Here is a 19,753-nt window from a genome sequence, read left to right as displayed (position 1 = left end):
TGTCCAAGTGATACGATATGTGTAAGGAGATAAGAGGGACAAAGGAGGATTGCTGGATTTCCTTTGAATGGCAGTGGCAGGAAAGGAAGTGGAAGACTGGAATGACAAGAGGAAAAGGCGGTGGAGAGGCAACACCTTGTCATGTCAGCTGTTGTGATTCAAGTAGGCTGACAGCACACAAACCTCCCTGCATCTCACAGCTGCGCCACATGCCTTCTCTTCTTTTTTTTTATTTTTAACCCTGACACCTATATTAGGTGCCGTTTGCACTATTGTCCTGCAAACTGTGTGTATTGTGGGTGTTTTGCTTTCCATGGTCCAAACCATGACTGGTGTGTGAGCCTGCATCGACACATGCCTGTATAAGGACATTTTTATCACATCATTCAAAGTAGGTGCAGGGCTCGACAATAACGATGTACCGATGGCAAGTTAAAACAAAATTCGGGCAAGTAAATCCAATCAGTGTTATTCCCTTCGGGAAGTGCACTTTGGCATTCCATACTGCAAAGAGTTTTTTTTTTAAGCGGTTCTTGTTGGGTGTTGGTAAAACACGAACTGCGTCATTCCGGTGGTAATTTGCAAACCAATCCTTGCAAATCTTGAAATGGACCAATCAGAATCAGTTGTTCGCGATCAACCAATCAGCGATCGTTTGACTACGAAAACATCTATCATGGCGTCCCTGCCAACATCGTCTAATTCAGTGTTTTTCAACCTTTTTTGAGCTACGGCACGTTTTTTTTTACGTTGGAAAAATTTCGTGGCACACCAATAACCGACATTATTTGCTTCTTTCAGCTTTTTCCTGATTACGGACTCGCCACAGCGGATACTTTTGATCCGCATACTAATTTAACCAACAATGTTACAAAATGTGTAAGTCTATTAGAGGAACGAAGGCAATCAGCTGCGTGTTGCCACACGGACGAATGTTACATTGCTCTGCCAGTCTTTACACCAATGACACGTGACAATGACATAATATTTGCAGAAAATTATTAATACATGTTAATTAAAAAAAAGTGATATTGAATAATTCCTCACGGCACACCTGACAATTTCTCATGGCACACTGGTCTAATTCTTCAACAACTTCTGAAGGAAAACATCAAAAACTGATGAACCAGTGCCTCCTAAACAAGTTATTTTATTAGCGGCAGCAAATCAAATGATGGCACAGGTGAGTGAATCACATTGCTGTGACAATTTGAAGTGGTCACAATGAAACACCACCGATACAAAATCTAGCGGTTCCATTTCTCTGTGTATTTTTCTCTCCTTTGCTTCACAAATTATTGTTTGACCATTTAGCATTTTTTTCTGGATTAAAAACACTTTACTAGTACACAAATGTGTCTATTCAATAATGTTTCATTGTGGTAACACAACTTATAAATATCACTGCTTATTACGACTACGATGTGTAAGGTAGTATGGTAGTAATCTCATTTAATACTACAAAAAAATTAGATGATATCATTATGGCTAAGTTAGTTCTCACCTTAAGGATTCCCCATGGGCAAGTCATTTTTTGTTTTTAATGTAGAGCCCTGAGTTGTGCTCCGGTGTGTTTGTGTTCACCCTCAACTCATGTCAGATGTGCTAAGTTTAAGAGCAGTTTACATGTGCGAGATCCAGCGCTGGCTCAGCAGTCTTTGTTGACCGTGTGTCTGTAAATTGCTATAGTGCATTCCACACAGACATGCTGCCAGCTTTTGTTGATGGCACCCTCGTGTGAGAAGCTGGTAAAAGATTAGCAAGGGCTGAAAAAAAAAAGTGGATTTAGTACAGAGTATATCCTGCAGCGTCTTGTTCTTCCTGCGCCGCATGCATCGCACAGATTCTCTGCACCTGGGCTGTAAGCTCACACACAGTGACTACAACGAATGTGTTACTTGGACACAAACTATGGTTTTATGAGCACTGGAAAAATCAAATCGCTAGTTGAATTACTCGACAAAATGATTTGTCGACAGTTGTTGGAAGACTTGCCATGTCATCCTATTACTACTTCCTTCCAGACCTTTGCACAAACACACCACTCTTCTATTTCCCTCCAGGGAAAAAGGGGATAAATTCTGCTGAGCTCACTAAAGTAGAAATAGGCTAAGTGTTTGAAGTCGAGCTGAAAAGGGGGTCTTGAAACTACAGGGTTAGATGATGAATGCAAGTGGATCTTTAGTTGCTCCTCAGGCAAGTGAGTGTGGCAATTGATTTGGTGAGTGGCCTCCTCAAACACCCCCCCCCCCCCCCCCCCCCCCCCCGGTTCGTCTTCTAGCTGGCAGAACTCCTGCCTGCAGCCGAGCGATCAATGTCAAGAAAGCTGGCTCACAGTCGCGTATCAACTTTGCTCTGCATTGATGATCAATGATCTTTATGTAGTAATTTATGGGGCATTCGTGTCTATGCTAATGGAATCCTCAGACAGAGGCCAGTTTTATCGTACCAGTGGCTTGGAACTGGCGGAATCAGAATCTTCCATTCGTGCTCGGGGAACATGTACTATGCTTGAGTGCAGCACGGAAACCAGGTGTTGAACTTTTTTTGAGTCTGGTATGAATTCATGATGTATGGATCGATACTGAAATATCAATACTTCCAATACCAGATCTTTTTAAAGCATGACATCGATACTTCTGATACTGCCGTCATTTGTGGTAATGATTATCATTTATAGGAACACAGCGGAAAGTAACTAAATTCTTGAGATTTTGTCTAAATTTGGGGTCCACAACCACCGGGCCGCGGGAAGCTTTCAGGTGCAATGATAAAAAAATGTTGGTCCTCTGTTGTCATATAAAACAAATCCATTAGTTAACAATCAATATTCTTTTTCAAGGCACTTATGCGTTTGTCCGGATCTGCTTCAGAGCATATTCCTCTAAGCCAGGGGTCTCAAACACGCAGCCCGCGGGCCAAATGTGGCCCGCAGGACACTAGTTTGAGGCCCCCGCCTTGATATGAAAGTTTAATGTTAGTGCGGCCCGCGCAAGTTTGATATGGATGCTGTATGGTATCATGTACCCAGAAAAAATTATTACGTTTGATTAATGTTCATGTTAAAGGTTAAATAACTGTTAATAGTTATCCTCCCTATCCGTGTGGAAGTGGTAAGTTTTTGGCTATTTAAGTTTAAAGGAAATGACTTGAAGGCTACCGTTTAGGTCGCTAGCTCTCTAGTTTGCGAGTTAGCATGTGTCTCAATACCCTGCAGTTGCGCAATATGTTAATGTATGTATAAATGTGACGACAGTCGTGTTTTGTCATGTCTACAGGGCTCTAATAATGCTTTGTTAATTTTAATCTGAAAAAAATAATTTGTCTACCCACCAACTATATGTGGTTTCTTAAGTTTTTATTATTTGCTGTTTTATTATTATTATTATATTTATTTATTTATTACTGATTGATTGATTTTCTTTATTCTTGATTTGTTGATTTATTTTTCATCTTATTTTGTGCAGAAAAATAAAAAATGTATTAAATTTTATATTCAGGATTCATGCATTCACTGTACCAAAAATGACTCAAAGGTCTATCCAGATCCACACCAACATTTTTTGTAACTGTGCTAAGTAAAAAACAATTGGCAATAAAACATGAAGCAAGATAAAAACGCAGCAGGTCAGTTGCGTTGCCCTTCTGAACTCACTGAATGACATATGAAGGTCAGTTCCAAAAAAGAACCAACTTAATTTGAGACTAATTACTGCTTCCTGGGCTTGGTACTTTATCAGGCTGCCTTCGCCTCATGTGTTTAAATCTGCACACATGTGGATACTATAAAACGCAGAGCTGGAACTCAGGAGACTACCAGTGGTTACCACACAAAAGACTGCCAAGCTTGGCCAGTGATAACGCTCACCACGGAGGACGTCTCTCTCGGCACTCAGGGTCCGTCCGTCAAACATGAGAGCCCGCTTCCCCCCTCTTCACCAGAGAGCGATGGGAGTGATTAGTGAGGAGCAGTGTGAGAGCAAGATGGAGTGGCAGGAAGACAGATATGGAGTGGTTTGGGAATAAGAGGATTGAGGCCAATGGATCAGAACAGGATAGAAAAATGGACCATGCTTGAATTCATGAAACCATAAAGCAGGGGTCTCAAACACGCGGCCCGTGGGCCAAATGTGGCCCGCAGGACACTAGTTTAAGGCCCTTGCCTTAAAAAGTTTAATGTTAGTGCGGCTCATGCAAGTTTGATATGAATGCTGTATGGTATCATGTACCCAGAAAAAATTATTACGTTTGATTAATGTTCATGTTAAAGGTTAAATAACTGTTAATAGTTATCCTCCCTATCCGTGTGGAAGTGTTAAGTTTTTGGCTATTTAAGTTTAAAGGAAATAACTTGAAGGCTACCGTTTAGGTCGCTAGCTCTCTAGTTTGCGAGTTGTGTGTCTCAAGACCCTGCAGTTGCGCAATATGTTGTAAATAAAAAAAAGTATAAATGTGACTATAGTCGTGTTTTGTCATGTCTACAGGGCTCTAATAATGCTTTGTTCATTTTAATCTGAAAAAAATAATTTGTCTACCCACCAACTATATGTGGTTTCTTAAGTTTTTATTATTTGCCGTTTTATTATTATTATTATTATATTTATTTATTTATTACTGATTGATTGATTTTCTTTATGCTTGATTTGTTTATTTATTTTTTGTCTTATTTTGTGTAGAAAAATAAAAAGATATTTGAGAACAGTGGAATGTTTTATCAGAGCTTTTATTATAGAAAATTGGAACCAATTTTTTTGTTTTTAATAAATGCGTTTTTTGGGTTTTTTTTTTTTGGAAAACCTCATGCGGCCCAGTCTCACCCAGACCCGAGCTCCAGTGGCCCCTAAGTAAATTGACTTTGAGACCCCTGTTCTAAATGTTTTTTACATTATTAGAGCCCTCGAGACATTAAATAACACCCCTACAGTCACTTTTACACTTGTCCACACCGAAAGAACAAGCTGGCGTTATCAGATTTTCCAACTGTGGAAGCCGTTTGCAAAGAATACCCTTTCAGGAGACCCCAAAACACCGATTCCTGAATTTTGCTCTGCAATCGTCCACCCGACTGCGTTAAATGAATTTCCGCAATATAGGATTCAATGTTAATAAATTGAATATTTTTGTAGTAGAGCAGAGAAAACCTGTTCATTACTTTTTTTAAAAACATTATTAGAGCCCTCTAGACATGATATAGCACCCCTAAATTTAGAAAATTGGAACCAAAGCGAAGTTTTTTTTTATTTTGTTTTTTTAATAAATTCGTTTTTTTGTTTTTTTTGGGAAAACCTGATGCGGCCCAGTCTCACCTAGACCCGAGCTCCAGTGGCCCCTAAGTAAATTGAGTTTGAGACCCCTGCTATAAAGGATTGGCAAAATGAGGAAGAAGTGAAAATGGAATAATGTTCGGAGTGGGGGTTGGGGGTTTCGGGGGTGATACCAGCATGTGGACCTCAGCTTGTGTCAGCCAAACCACGCATGTTAATGTCATGCATTTTTGTAGAAGATTCTTGCCAGTAAAGCATCTCCTATTCCTTCTATGAAAGCCATAACCTCTCCTAATGTGCTGTTTTATTGGCTAAACCATGCAATTGGCACTGATGTACATTATTTTCATGAAGAAATCATGACGTTGTGCTAAAATAGCACTTTGGCAGACATGTTTGGTAAACAAAGCAGTTTTTTTTAAGTCTTACAGCTGCATTTTAGTGGGAATGGAGAATAGCTGTGTCTGTAAGTTTGCTACAAACGTTGTTATTGTCTTGTTGAACTATTTATGTGATATATACTGTACAAGGGAGGAAATTAGTTGTGAATTTTCAACAGCGGATGACTGCATCACCCCTGAGTCATTCTTGATAACACATAGCATATACACACGGAATAGAAAGAAATATATTCAGGCTATTTTTTAAAATTCCTTTTCTCTCCCATGTCAGTGATCAAAGAGGCCCCAGATGTTGTTCTTCACCTATCTCATTTTACCATCGCTTCACTTTGTTGTGAAAGTGGCTTCGATTTGAGTTCATTTGTTTGAGGGGTGGCCTTTTGGTCCTGTAACATTCATTACACAAGAGGAGATGGATTGGAGATTCATGGGATGTGGAGCGGCCGTAGCGCTCTTGCGAGGGTTAATCAGGAAATGAGATGTGCAGCTGAGCCGTAGCATTAGTGGAAAAGCTAATTTGATTTGGTTCCACACCTCCTCTTATGTTTTCCATCATGTTTAGTCTGCTACCTCCGCCTGTGGAAAAAGTTCTCATATTTTGGAAAATGTGGTTTGATTGCTCTGTTTTCGATCTGGTTCATGTGCCACACACGGCATATCTATTTTTGTTGTGCTGTGAACAGAGGAAATAGCCGCCCATTAGAGCCCCCCAATTGAGGGTAATTATGAACTGAAAAGAGAGAACAATATTTCTTAGCTGTTAGGTTGCAGTCCTTATTTATGGTTCTTACCTGGTAAGTCAGGTTGGTCTTTCCACACTGACTCCAACCAGCAAGCTCGGGGTCAGGTTTTAATTTTTCAGTGTCAGATGTTTTCTCCTTGGGTCATCCTGAGCTAGTCCCATAGGTATGAGTGTTATGTGGGAGAAAGATGGGGAGTGGGAAAAACGACAAGGAGTACTTTGCCGAGCATAAAGCTGTCTTTCTTCATTATTATCAATAGCAAACCAGAATCCGGCTGCGCGGTGGTGCACAGGCTTCACAGCTAGGAGACCCGAGTTTGATTCCATTGTCGGTCATCTCTGTGTGGAGTTTGCATATTCTCACAGTGCATGCGTGGATTTTCTCCGGACTCCGGTTTCCTCTCACATTCCAAAAACATGCTAGGTTAATTGGTGACTCCAAATTGTCCATAGGTATGAATGTGAGTGTGAATGGTTGTTTGTCTATATGTGCCCTGTGATTGGCTGGTGACCAGTCCAGGGTTGATTTCAAAAAGTAGTGAATTAAAAAATACATCGGTTCTGTTTTTTTATTTATGTTGTGGTATCGGGCTGCATGGTGAACGAGTGGTTCGCACACAGGCCTCACAGCTAGAAGACCCAAGTTCGATTCCACCCTCGGCCATCTCAGTGTGGCGTTTGCATGTTCTCCCCGTGCATGCGTGGGTTTTCTCCGGGTACTCCGGTTTCCTCCCACATTCCACAAACATGCTAGGTTAATTAGCGACTCCAAATTGTCCATAGGTATGAATGTGAGTGTGAATGGTTGTTTGTCTATATGTGCCCTGTGATTGGCTGGCCACCAGTCCAGGGTGTACCCCGCCTCTCGCTCGAAGACAGCTTGGATAGGCTCCCTCGTGAGGATAAGCAAAATAAATGAATAATAATAACTTCCGTCTTTATCACACTGAGACCAGCTACCAAATAGCTGCCCTCCCCTATGCCTGCTGGTAGCTAGAAGCTTGTGACCCAAATTTTAGCGCTCAATTCAAAGCAAAAAAAATCAGCTCTGAGACAGTTTGGATCTAAAAATAAACACTCATATGTCAAGATATCACTGTATAAATGGCAATAAAAAAATACCTGCAGTGCTCCAATACATTCTCTCTTCTTACAGCCACAGTAGATACTTTTCATATTTTAGTCTTGTTGAGAAAATCAAACAGAACATACGCAAGTTAATCATGTGTCAAAAAAAAAAAAACACCCAGTGGTGTTAAAAGGAATTTCCGTTAAGTCATTATTAGCGTGTTAACTTTTACAGCCCTAAAGAATACATATCAAATCTAGGCTGATGTATCAAAAACTGCAGACATGGAAATGAACGTCAATAAAAGAACCACACCCGCTCCAATAAAAATATAACGCCCTTGGCTGATGTGATGATGATCTGTCTTTTTGCTAGCACTCGACTTCATCGCCGTGTTCCACAGGCAGTTCCTGCAGTCAAGGCCATAGGCAACAGAAATGTGGGTTTTTGTAGCACACATCCCTCGTTTGTGTGACAAAGCGAGACACTGCGGTTCTCTACACAAAAACACCCATGTGACATAAGTTAAGTCGGATGATAGATTTAACACGTCGCGCTGTCTCGTGGTTTGAGCCGCTGTCACCGTGTCAGCCTGACACTTGTCAAACAATACATCTTCAGTTTGGATAGCGGACAATTGTTCATTGGGAATGTGCTCTTTTCTGTTGATGTCTGCGTGTGTGTATAACAATACGTCAACAAGCTCGGTGCTTAGCACCAAGCAAATCTGAACATACTCTCATTGTTCAGAAGAGGTATTCATTAAGCCAGTTTTTTTCAACCTTTTTTGAGCCACGGCACATTTTTTTACATTGGAAAAATCTTGTGGCACACCACTAACTAAAAATGTTACAAAATGTCACCACGACCTCACACGTGCATCAATAAGTCTATTGAAGGAACAAGCTAGGTGTTGCCACACGGACCAATATTACATTGCTATGCCAGTCTTTACACCACAGACACTCGACAGTAGCCATGTTTTTACATGACCACTTTTTCTCTTTCCGAATGACCTTTCGGGAAACAATAGTATCCATAGAAAGGAATATTCCAATCTCTTGTCTACATGCGCCGTGAAAATCAAACAGAATAGTCAATAGGGCATGCCCAGTAAAACGTAAACATCAACATCACGTGATACCGGCTTCCCCGAGTTATTCTTTCACTTGTTGGAATAACTTCCGTATTGTACAGTTTTTCATCTGTCCAGTCTTGAAATTTAGTTTGAATCAAAAACAAACTTTGCTTAGTCCAGTGCCGATTGCTGGCCTCCATTTTTAAAAGTGAAGAACGTCTGGATCTGCGTGTTACGTCATATCTGAGCATGCGCTGAAAGAACGCACCCGGGATAAATTTTAACAGGAAAAGATCAAATTATTGCTAATATTTTATAATTAAACTCAGGACATGTTTTATATAGATATATATTTTCTTTTTTAATAAAACTGCACTTGTGAATAAAGTATAGAAGGGTTTAGATTCTGTTTCACAGATGGCGCTAATGCATACGAAAGCTGCATTAGCCAATAAACAACAGAAGAAGAAAAACACCACATAATGGCTATTGACATAATATTTGCAAATGATGATTATTCATTCATTCATTCATTTTCTACCGCTTTTTCTTCACGAGGGTCGCGGGGGTGCTGGAGCCTATCCCAGCTGTCTTTGGGCGAGAGGCGGGGTACACCCTGAACTGGTCGCCAGCCAATCACAGGGCACATATAGACAAACAACCATTCACACTCACATTCATACCTATGGACAATTTGGAGTCGCCAATTAACCTAGCATGTTTTTGGAATGTGGGAGGAAACCGGAGTACCCGGATGCATGCACGGGGAGAACATGGCCGAGGGTGGACTTGAACCCTGATCTCCTAGCTGTGAGGTCTGCGCGCTAACCACTCGACCGCCGTGCCGCCCGCGGCTATTGACATAATATTTGCAAATGATGATTAATAAATGTTATTTATAAAAAGTGATATTGGATAATTTCTCACGGCACACCTGACGGTTCCTCAAGGTACACTAGTGTGCCGCGGCACAGTGGTTGAAAATCACTGCATTAAGCAATATTTTTATTATTGCATTCTTTTCTAATTCAGTTAGTACTGCAAACTGCAAACCACAATAACTTTCAACCAAAAGCTCCAATACGACACAGGTATCCCTAATGAAGACAGCGTTCATCCATTTAAGTTCCAGATACCTAAACCAAGTGTTTTTTGAACCGCTCTGTTGGGTTGACATAGCTCAACACCATAGAAAGACATTTGTGTTGTTTTTTCATTTACTCTGTCTGTTTCTGAGTGGATGGACCATGACCTGTAAGCCAGCAGTCTCCAAAAGCAAATTGTGACTCATTCTTTAAAAACACAGAGACATCTGGTAGGCCAAGTTGAGGCCAAAACCCGCAAAGATGCAGCTCTCCTGAAAAATCCAAACACTATTGTTAGTGATGGTTCAGTGCAGGAACATCTGTGTAAAATCGCAAACAATTTGGAGCTTCTTGTGTTTTTTTGGACTTTTGGAGTTTAGGCTGTGCTAACACTGCAGGTCAATTAGGTTTCTTATTAGATTTTTTTATGTCGGTGTGAACGGTGTCATTCAGATGTTTTTCCTAAAGCTTCTTTATATCCAAGCTACTGCAGTCTGAACCGTGAGGTCAAATACGTCATCAACATTTTTTTTTTTACTGTGCGAGACTTGGACAAATGTACTCAGTGATGTAGTCAAAAGTTATTCCTGTCATTCGAAAGTTATTTCAAAAATGTGTCAGTGAAGCAGCTCACATCAATGTCCATTCCATTCCATTCCTGGCTCCAACATCCACCCACACGTTCCTCGGAAAACAGACCTTTAATTATTTAGCCACAGACCACTGACAGTGTCCATCTGAGAGCATTATTAATTTTGTTGAGGCAGTTTTTTTTGGAATGCATCTCCCCCCTTTGAATGTGCAGATTGTCACGATTGGCTGGCGACCAGTCCAAGGTTTACCCCATATCTCACCCAAAATCAGCTGTGAGGATAAAAAGCATAGAAAAAAAATTAGAAAGACCATATTAATTATTAAATGATTATCACATGTTAAATCTGGCTTAAATCATTGTTCAAATTTTATTTAGCCTAGGAGCCTATCCCAGCTGACTTCTGGCGAGAGGCGAAATCCACCCTGGACTGGTGGCCAGCCAATCACAGGGCACATATAGACAAACAACCATTCACACTCACATTCATAAGTATGGACAATTTGGAGTGGCCAATTAACCTAGCATGTTTTTGGAATGTGGGAGTAAACCAGAGTACCCGGAGAAAACCCACCCATGAACATGCAAACTCCACACAGAGATGGCCGAGGGTGGAATTGAACCCTGGTCTCCTAGCTGTGAGGTCTGCGCGCTAAGCACTCAACCGCTGTGCCGCCACTGTTAGAATTAAATGTGTAAAATATATAGTAACGGTTGCCCACCCCTGTATTAGCTGATCAGAAAAATAAGGGCACTCAAGACGTAAAATAAGACTTGTGTTCATGCGTTGCAATAAATGTCTTCCTGGCGTGTGGACAGGAAGTGATGTTGGTGCTTCAGAATTGAGTTTTAACTGGATTACGGCAACAACAGTAACTCGTGTTGGTATTACTATAATGATTATTATTATGGTTAGCACGCAGGCCACACAGCTAGGAGACCCAAGTTCAATTCCACCCTCGGCCATCTCTGTGTGGAGTTTGCATGTTCTCCCCGTGCATGCGTGGGTTTTCTCCGGGTACTCCGGTTTCCTCCCACATTCCAAAAACATGCTAGGTTAATTGGCGACTCCAAATTGTCCATAGGTATGAATGTGAGTGTGAATGGTTGTTTGTCTATATGTGCCCTGTGATTGGCTGGCCACCAGTCCAGGGTGTACCCCGCCTCTCGCCCGAAGACGGCTAGGATAGGCTCCAGCACCCCCGTGACCCTCATGAGGATAAGTAGTAGAAAATGAATGAATGAATGTCTCACATCGGATGCTGGACAAAATTCCTTTAATAGGACTACTATATATTCTAGTATACCGTCATGGTAGCTGTATTATCCGAAATATAATTACTCTGGCAACGTATTTATAGATTCAAACACATCGCAAACACGATGGCCGTGTGTACTGTATGTGTGCGATTGCTCCCTTTCCTGCGTCTCAACAAGGTCTGCGTTAAGCATTTATGAGCTAATTAATGTCTGACCAAGGACTGGAAAGCTGGTGATAAGACCAGTCTCGGGCCCTCTCATTAATGTTACATGCTCCACTGGGGTTACACACACGCACACACGGGCACAAAGCCTCACAGACAGACACACACATACATACATACATATACAAGCCAAGTCTGTCCTCCAAAACAACAGGAACAGCACTATTCACTCATAATTAAGCAGCCTTCAAAACTTCATGTCTCAGATTTTGCCATTTGGGACCCTAAGAATTTAAGCTGAATATTTACAAAAAAATGTAAAAACAGCAAAAGCTTGACCCTGTTTATGCATACCAGAATGACAAGTCGGAATTATACTGCAGATTTAGATTGGTATTTTTTTTAGGTGGATTTTAGGAAATTTTGATAAGGGTTCTGTGCAAGGTTTTCCATTGGTGCATTGGGGCACAGTCATGCAAGCACACAAATATACCGGTCTTGGTACAGTCATGGCCAAAAATATTGATATGCCAAAGACGCCGACGGCTATATGAAATAAGCTGATTTGGTTGTATTCCATAAAAACATTGGCATGCCAATATTTTGGGCTGCATGATTAACAATTGACACTCACGGGGAAAGAAGATGTCTAGTCAACTCCTGATTAATTCATGAAATGATTAAGAATAAGCACATCTGCATATTGTCATCTGTATCATGCATCATATCTAACAGGTTCAAGTCTCCTGTAGTCTCTCCTTTAGTCTTGATCATTTCCTCTTCTCCCAACTCCCCTCCTCGGCATTCCTTTGCATTTGATCACTGCAGATGTTTATCTCCCATCTCCGCTCCTTCCTTCCTTCCATAACACATGACACTAAACGCTAAACTTCACATGCATGCTTTCTTTTTAAAATTGCATTTTGACCGAATTTGGCAAAACAGCACGAGGAGACATGCATCACAGAGCATCAGAATATAACTCCCCGGTCATTAGTGGGTAAATCACAACATAACAGCGAGAATGAAAGAAGTGAAAAAACCTACAAGAGGAGGATATGTGGCGAGGAAAAGCGCAGTTTGTAATAAAAATAGAGAAGTCACAGAGAGCAGCATTGTGGGCTGGTTTGCTGGAAAAGACAACTTGTTTGGAACAAAACCAATCTTTGTAAGAAGTGAAGCCAAAGTACACAGATGCACGCACACCCCCCCCCCCCCCACCCCTGAAATGAACACAAGTCAGGCCAAGCTTTACTAACACTGTGTGTGTGACTATGTGTATCTATTTGCATATGTAGCCTAGAAACCGAGGTGCACAACCCATACATGAGTGTTTGTGTATCATAGGATGCATTTTGTCTGCGTTTGCAGCAGCAAATAATTTTCATGTGTGTAACTCCCCCAGCAAAGAAGCGACTAGCCAAGCTGAAGGGTGAGATGAACAAAGAATTTTCCACATTATTGCTTTTTGCCAGGTCAACCCAACACAACCAAGATTAAAGTGTTAATTAAAGTATAGCAATTTATAAGTCTTCGAGCATTTCTATGAAGCTTTACTGGCATTTGATGGAACACCCTGAACCTCCGAATAGTCTTGTTTTTCATAAATAACTTTGCATTTATATATTGAGCACCATAAGCAGAACAACTGCCAAAAATGATGACACACACACACACACACAGTACATGCCGTACAAGCATCACAGAGTGTGAAGCTCGACACACACAAAGTACAGCATGTGCACTTTTTACCACTTGGTTTTTTAGTCTGTGAGTGTTTCTCTGTGAGTTTTTCTCTACTGCAAAATACTCCAGAATTCATCCACACTCCTCAAATCAACCCAAAACATCAGCCTGGATACATATAAGGTCTTGTCATGATAGAAAAGCAGTTAGACCTCAATGTGGGTTGACAGAATTCCAAGCAAAAACAAACCAAAAAAAGAATCCGTTTCCTCAATTTTGAAAGCTACGTATTCCAATTTCATCTGTTTCTCTTTTGAGAAGCACTTTTAACTACTGTTACTGGGTGCTTTTACACTTCACTGGAGAGGACATTGCAAATGGAATCTGGGAATTATCAAGGTCAAGTCAACACTTGTTCCCATGTGTTAAGTAGTTATGATTATAAGATTTATTATTTTTTTTAAAGAGTGGCTTCAGATCCTGGAATAACATTCACTGGTTTGTGGACATCTGTGTTCATTCATTCATTCATTTTATACCGCTTATCCTCACGAGGGGTGCTGGAGCCTATCCCAGCTGTCTTCAGGCTGTCTTCTGGTGGCCAGCCAATCACAGGGCACATTTAGACAAACAACCATTCACACTCACATTCATACCTATGGACAATTTGGAGTCGCCAATTAACCTAGCATGTTTTTGGAATGTGGGAGGAAACCGGAGAAACCCACACATGCACGGGAAGAACATGCAAACTCCACACAGAGATGGCCGAGGGTGGAATTGAACTTGGGTCTCCTAGCTGTGTGGCCTGCGTGCTAACCATAATAATAATCATTATAGTAATACCAACACGGGTTACTGTTGTTGCCGTAATCTAGTTAAAACTCAATTCTCATCACTTCCTGTCCACGCGCCAGGAAGACATTTATTGCAACGCATGAGCACAAGTCTTATTTTGGAGTCGCCAATTAACCTAGCATGTTTTTGGAATGTGGGAGGAAACCGGAGTACCCGGAGAAAACCCACGCATGCACGGGGAGAACATGCAAACTCCACACAGAGATGGCCGAGGGTGGGATTGAACTCGGGTCTCCTAGCTGTGAGGTCTGCGTGCTAACCACTCGACCACCGTGCAGCCGACATCTGTGTTATTCTGTGCTATTTTACAATTTTGTCTGAAGCTGTGTTGGAGTGATTGTATTTGAATTTGATTTTTGAATTTTTGAATTTTGGAATTTTATAGAAATAAACACGTATGCATCATGAAATCATTCATAAAAAATATGATCTAACTATACTTTCACTAATGCACTAAAAATGATGAGTTAAATGGACTTTTATTCAGAGGCAATGCTGATACAGGTTTTCATTTAAACTTGGACCCTCAGCTGCAAACTGTCCCGGTTTTTCTGAGCTATGCACCACAATGAGACACACCCCTTCCCAGCAGACCTCAAACTCTTCAGCGCTGCTGTACCCAGGAGAAGAATAACTCGAGTGCTTTAGTTACGCATACCATGAGCAATACTTCAGTTGTGTTATTCGTCCAGGAGTTGTCAGCGCAAATACATAAATAGAATAGACAGTTGAGGAAAAACTCCACAGATTTAACAGATTAACAATTCTACATATACTGTGTATGTATCAGGAACCAGGGCCCACACACTAAGTGTAAACTAAACCACCGTATGGGCTCCACTGAGACCTCACAGAAAGTCACGTGATAAAAACAAACTTTTGTCATCGTCTGCTGACTCCATTTTTTTTTCCACGCTGTCTGGTGATGCTTTTCGGCATATCAGACCTAACATTGCCCTCCCCCTTGTTTCCTCAAGTGCAAATTAAATGACCCACTACTTCATGATGATGACACTATAATTTTATTGTCACTTCATTAGAGAACTGCGTTCAAGGAGACAGGGCGAGGCTGAATTTGGGGAAATTACAGTGTAAACTGTACTTATCACAAGGGGGCATGTACAGCAAAGGCAGCTTCCACAGATTCCGCTCCGACACATCTACGTCAATTACGTGGCCCCATCTGGGACACATTAGGGAGGCGACATTTTTAGATATAACAACCAGCACCCGCCTTTCAGTTAGTGACAGTTAGTTAAACAGCTGAGGTCTTTAATTCCTACCTGGATATGTCTGGAGACAAGTTTAGACTTATGGTCATGGATTGCACACAGTCCTGTGGAATGGGCTACCCACAGTGTACTGCACGCACCAACGGACTCAAATATTCATGGCTAGTGAAGATTCTTTTGAAAGACAGTGAGGGGAGATTGAGTGGCTAAAGTCCATCATTTCATTGGAGAATTAGTATAAAGCCAAGGCTACTGTACCTTTAAAAAAAAAAAAAAAGGACAACTCAATTTTAGTAGCTTTCAGCCGAGGTTGTGTGAATGGGGGTGTGTGGATATAAATGAAAACACCTTGACGACATTGGTGTCTGAAAACAGTCAGAATTACACAGTGCACTTGAACGCCTCATCATATAGCCTGCACAGTGCAGGGAGTAAAACACAGAATAAAGGAGACAAAGTTGTTCATTGTTGTGCGAGCATTACATGAACAAATCGGTCATTTTGATGATGATCTTGTGCATTGTCAGCTAGGAGACCTGAGTTCAATTCCACCCTCGGCCATATCTGTGTGGAGTTTGAATGTTCTCCCCGTGCATGCGTGGGTTTTCTCCGGGTACTCCGGTTTCCTCCCACATTCCAAAAACATGCTAGGTTAATCGGCGACTCCAAATTGTCCATAGGTATGAATGTGAGTGTGAATGGTTGTTTGTCTATATGTGCCCTGTGATTGGCTGGTTGTATGTTTCGAAAGAACGGGTATTTAAACATTTGGCGTGCCGAATGTTGCCCCCGGGCTGTAGTTTGCCCACCCCTGTGGTAATATGAATGTAAATATGACTATATGGGTGTTTTCTCATGTCATATAAAGAAGTAATCCTACTTTGTGTGAATTCACTCATCACAGCCACGTCTGTAAACATTCAGTGAGGGATTACTGTTTATCTTTCTGACAGTGTCAATCAAAATTTGACAAGGTCTGTATGTATGAATGAGTAATTGTGTAGCATCACCATGTTTGGCACCTCTTCCCTTCAGTGTTGCTCTATTAATACATTCCAGGCGACAGCTTTTACTGTGTAGAAAATCACTTCTTTTCACATCACCACTGAATGTTCCCACAGTTTCTTACAAAGCCCTGCTGTAGATTAGATAGCTCCAGTCGCTGGCCGTGGAGGGCTCTCTTATCTTTACATGCCCACTGTGTGACCTTTTAAGCACAGCCAAAAATGTTATGTCTCCATCTCTTCCTCCTCTACTGCTCACTTTTTTCAGTGTTATTTTATAGTCCCTCTAACACAGGGGTCTCAAACATGCGGCCCGCGGGCCAAATGTGGCTCGCAGGACACTAGTTTGAGGCCCCGGCATTGATATGAAAGTTTAATGTTACTGCGGCCCGCACAAGTTTGATATGGATGCTGTATGGTATCATGTACCCAGAAAAAATTATTAAGTTTGATTAATGTTCATGTTAAAGGTTAAATAACTGTTAATAGTTATCCTCCCTATCTGTGTGGAAGTGGTAAGTTTTTGGCTATTTAAGTTTAAAGGAAATAACTTGAAGGCTACCGTTAAGGTCGCTAGCTCTCTAGTTTGCGAGTTAGCATGTGTCTCAAGACCCTGCAGTTGCGCAATATGTTGTAAATAAAAAGAGTATAAATGTGACTATAGTCGTGTTTTGTCATGTCTACAGGGCTCTAATAATGCTTTGTTTTTATTATTTGCAGTTTTATTATTATATTTATTTATTACTGATTGATTTTCTTTATTCTTGATTTGTTTATTTATTTTTCATCTTATTTTGTGCAGAAAAATAAAAATTATGATATTTGAGAACAGTGGAATGTTATATCAGAGCTTTTATTGTACAAAATTGGAACCAAAGCACTAAAAAAGTTTGTATATTTTTCTGTTTTTAATAAATGCATTTTTTTGGGGGGGGGGCAAAACCTGATGCGGCCCAGCCTTGCCCAGACCCTAGCTCCAGTGGCCCCCAGATAAATTGAGTTTGAGACCCCTGCTCTAACATATACTAACACCAATGCTGGTGACATGGAGGTGTAAAAGTGGCCACTGGAGTTCACCCCCAACCACCCCACCCCCCTTCTACAAGTCAGAAAGGGCTCCAGTGTTTGCTCTGGATCAATGTTAGCTAAAGAGACAGTTTTGTTTTTGCTTCTCTGCCCAACCCCCCTCCCGTTTCTCCAATCCAAGCTGGTGCCTGTTGGTAATGCAAAAAAAAAATAAAAAATGATGAAACACTCACAGCAATCCTCCACCAAAACTTCGTTTTACGTTCCTGTCTACCGCTACATCATAAAACAGTGCCTTTGAAGTTGGACAATGACCTCCAACTTGTTGCTTTTTGTTAACACAATCCTCTATCTGCACGGACACTCACGCAAGACATCCCATTCACACAACATACTTCCTGGATGTCGCCTGCATGTTAAAAATGCAAGTGGTTGTCTGTACAGGCTCAAGAGCAGGGGTCTCAAACACGCGGCCACACTAGTCTGAGGCCCCCGCCTTGATATGAAAGTTTAATGTTAATGCGGCCCGCGCAAGTTTGATATGGATGCTGTATGGTATCATGTACCCAGAGGAAATTATTACGTTTGATTAATGTTCATGTTAAAGGTTAAATAACTGTTAATAGTTATCCTCCCTATCTGTGTGGAAGTGGTAAGTTATGGGCTATTTAAGTTTAAAGGAAATAACTTGAAGGCTACCGTTTAGGTCGCTAGCTCTCTAGTTTGCGAGTTAGCATGTGTCTCAAGACCCTGCAGTTGCGCAATATGTTGTCAATAAAAAGAGTATAAATGTGACTATAGTCGTGTTTTGTCATGTCTACAGGGCTCTAATAATGCTTTGTTCATTTTAATCTGAAAAAAATAATTTGTCTACCCACCAACTATATGTGGTTTCTTAAGTTTTTATTATTTGCCGTTTTTTTATTATTATTATATTTATTTATTTATTACTGATTGATTTATTTTCTTTATTCTTGATTTGTTTATTTATTTTTCATATTATTTTTTGTACAAAAATAAAAAGTAAGATATTTGAGAACAGTGGAATGTTTTATCCGAGCTTTTCTTGTAGAAAATTGGAACCAAAGCGAAGTTTTTTTTTATTTTTTTGTTTTTAATCAGGTTTTTTGGGAAAACCTGATGCGGCCCAGTCTCACCCAGACCCGAACTCCAGTGCACCCCAAGTTAATTGAGTTTGAGACCCCTGCTCAAGAGCATCATGGGAGATTTTCTTTTCTTGGAGTGATGATTCCCTCCATGCTCCATGTGATGTAATTGCAGTAAACCGCACCCCTGTGCATAGCTGCATGTGGCTCAAGACCCCCACCCACAAGCATTCAGACGTCATGATAGGAAACAGATTCAGGCAATTAATTAATCGAGTGTAATGCAACTCAGAGCCCTGGCAGGATAACCCCCCCCCCCCCGCTCAAAATGTACTCGCCTGTATAGTTTATGTGCCCCTTTAGCTCATTAGTTCAGTGGAAATTGGAGCAAAGGTAGAAATAAAGTCATGTTGTGAAGAACCCCACACCAGAACTCCCTGGTAGGGCGATGGTCTTGTCTCTCATGTGGGCTGTTTTTTTGTGTCTTTTTTTCCACTTACACATTTGTATTTGATCACGATTGTGTATACGCTGCAGGGATGTGAATCTGTTCCTTCCTCTTTTATATAGTTCTTGCACCTCTTCAATCAGCATCATCTTCACAAAGATGCACTCAACTGGCTTAACGCTGTTTCCGTCTTTTCCACTGCAACGAACCTACTTGACTCGACACAGCTGTACTTGCTTTTTGATTGGAAAAAAAACAGGTAGTACGAGGTACCGTCAGCCAGGGTTCCGAGCATGCTGATCGATACCATATGGGAGGCATAAATAACTGTTGGCTATGCACTCGTACTCGTATGTATGCTATGTAGGGCACAAGATGGAGGGGAACCGTGCCCAGGTGCGTACTAAGTAAGGATCGACCGATAAATCGGCCGGCCGATATATGGGGGCAATATTTGTGTTTTTTCCTTGTATCGGTATCGGCCGATACACGCGTGGGTTCGCCGATGTATTTTTCTGCCGCATGATTTACAGTTAAGGGCGGCACGGCGGTTTAGTGGTTAGCGCGCAGACCTCACAGCTAGGAGACCAGGGTTCAATTCCACCCTCGTCCATCTCTGTGTGGAGTTTGCATGCGTGGGTTTTCTCCGGGTACTCCGGTTTCCTCCCACATTCCAAAAACATGCTAGGTTAATTGGCCACTCCAAATTGTCCATAGGTATGAATGTGAGTGTGAATG

General features: G+C 41.2%; 1 protein-coding gene across 2 annotated transcripts in view; it reads left to right on the top strand.

The window, feature by feature from the left end:
• Positions 1–19,753, top strand: part of prickle2b (prickle homolog 2b) — a 94,520-nt gene that overhangs the window by 29,846 nt on the left and 44,921 nt on the right. The window lies entirely within an intron of this gene.

The sequence above is a fragment of the Doryrhamphus excisus genome, chromosome 1, assembly GCF_030265055.1.
Source record: "Doryrhamphus excisus isolate RoL2022-K1 chromosome 1, RoL_Dexc_1.0, whole genome shotgun sequence".
NCBI classification, from domain to species: Eukaryota; Metazoa; Chordata; class Actinopteri; order Syngnathiformes; family Syngnathidae; genus Doryrhamphus; species Doryrhamphus excisus.
This window is presented reverse-complemented; position numbering and strand designations above follow the sequence as displayed.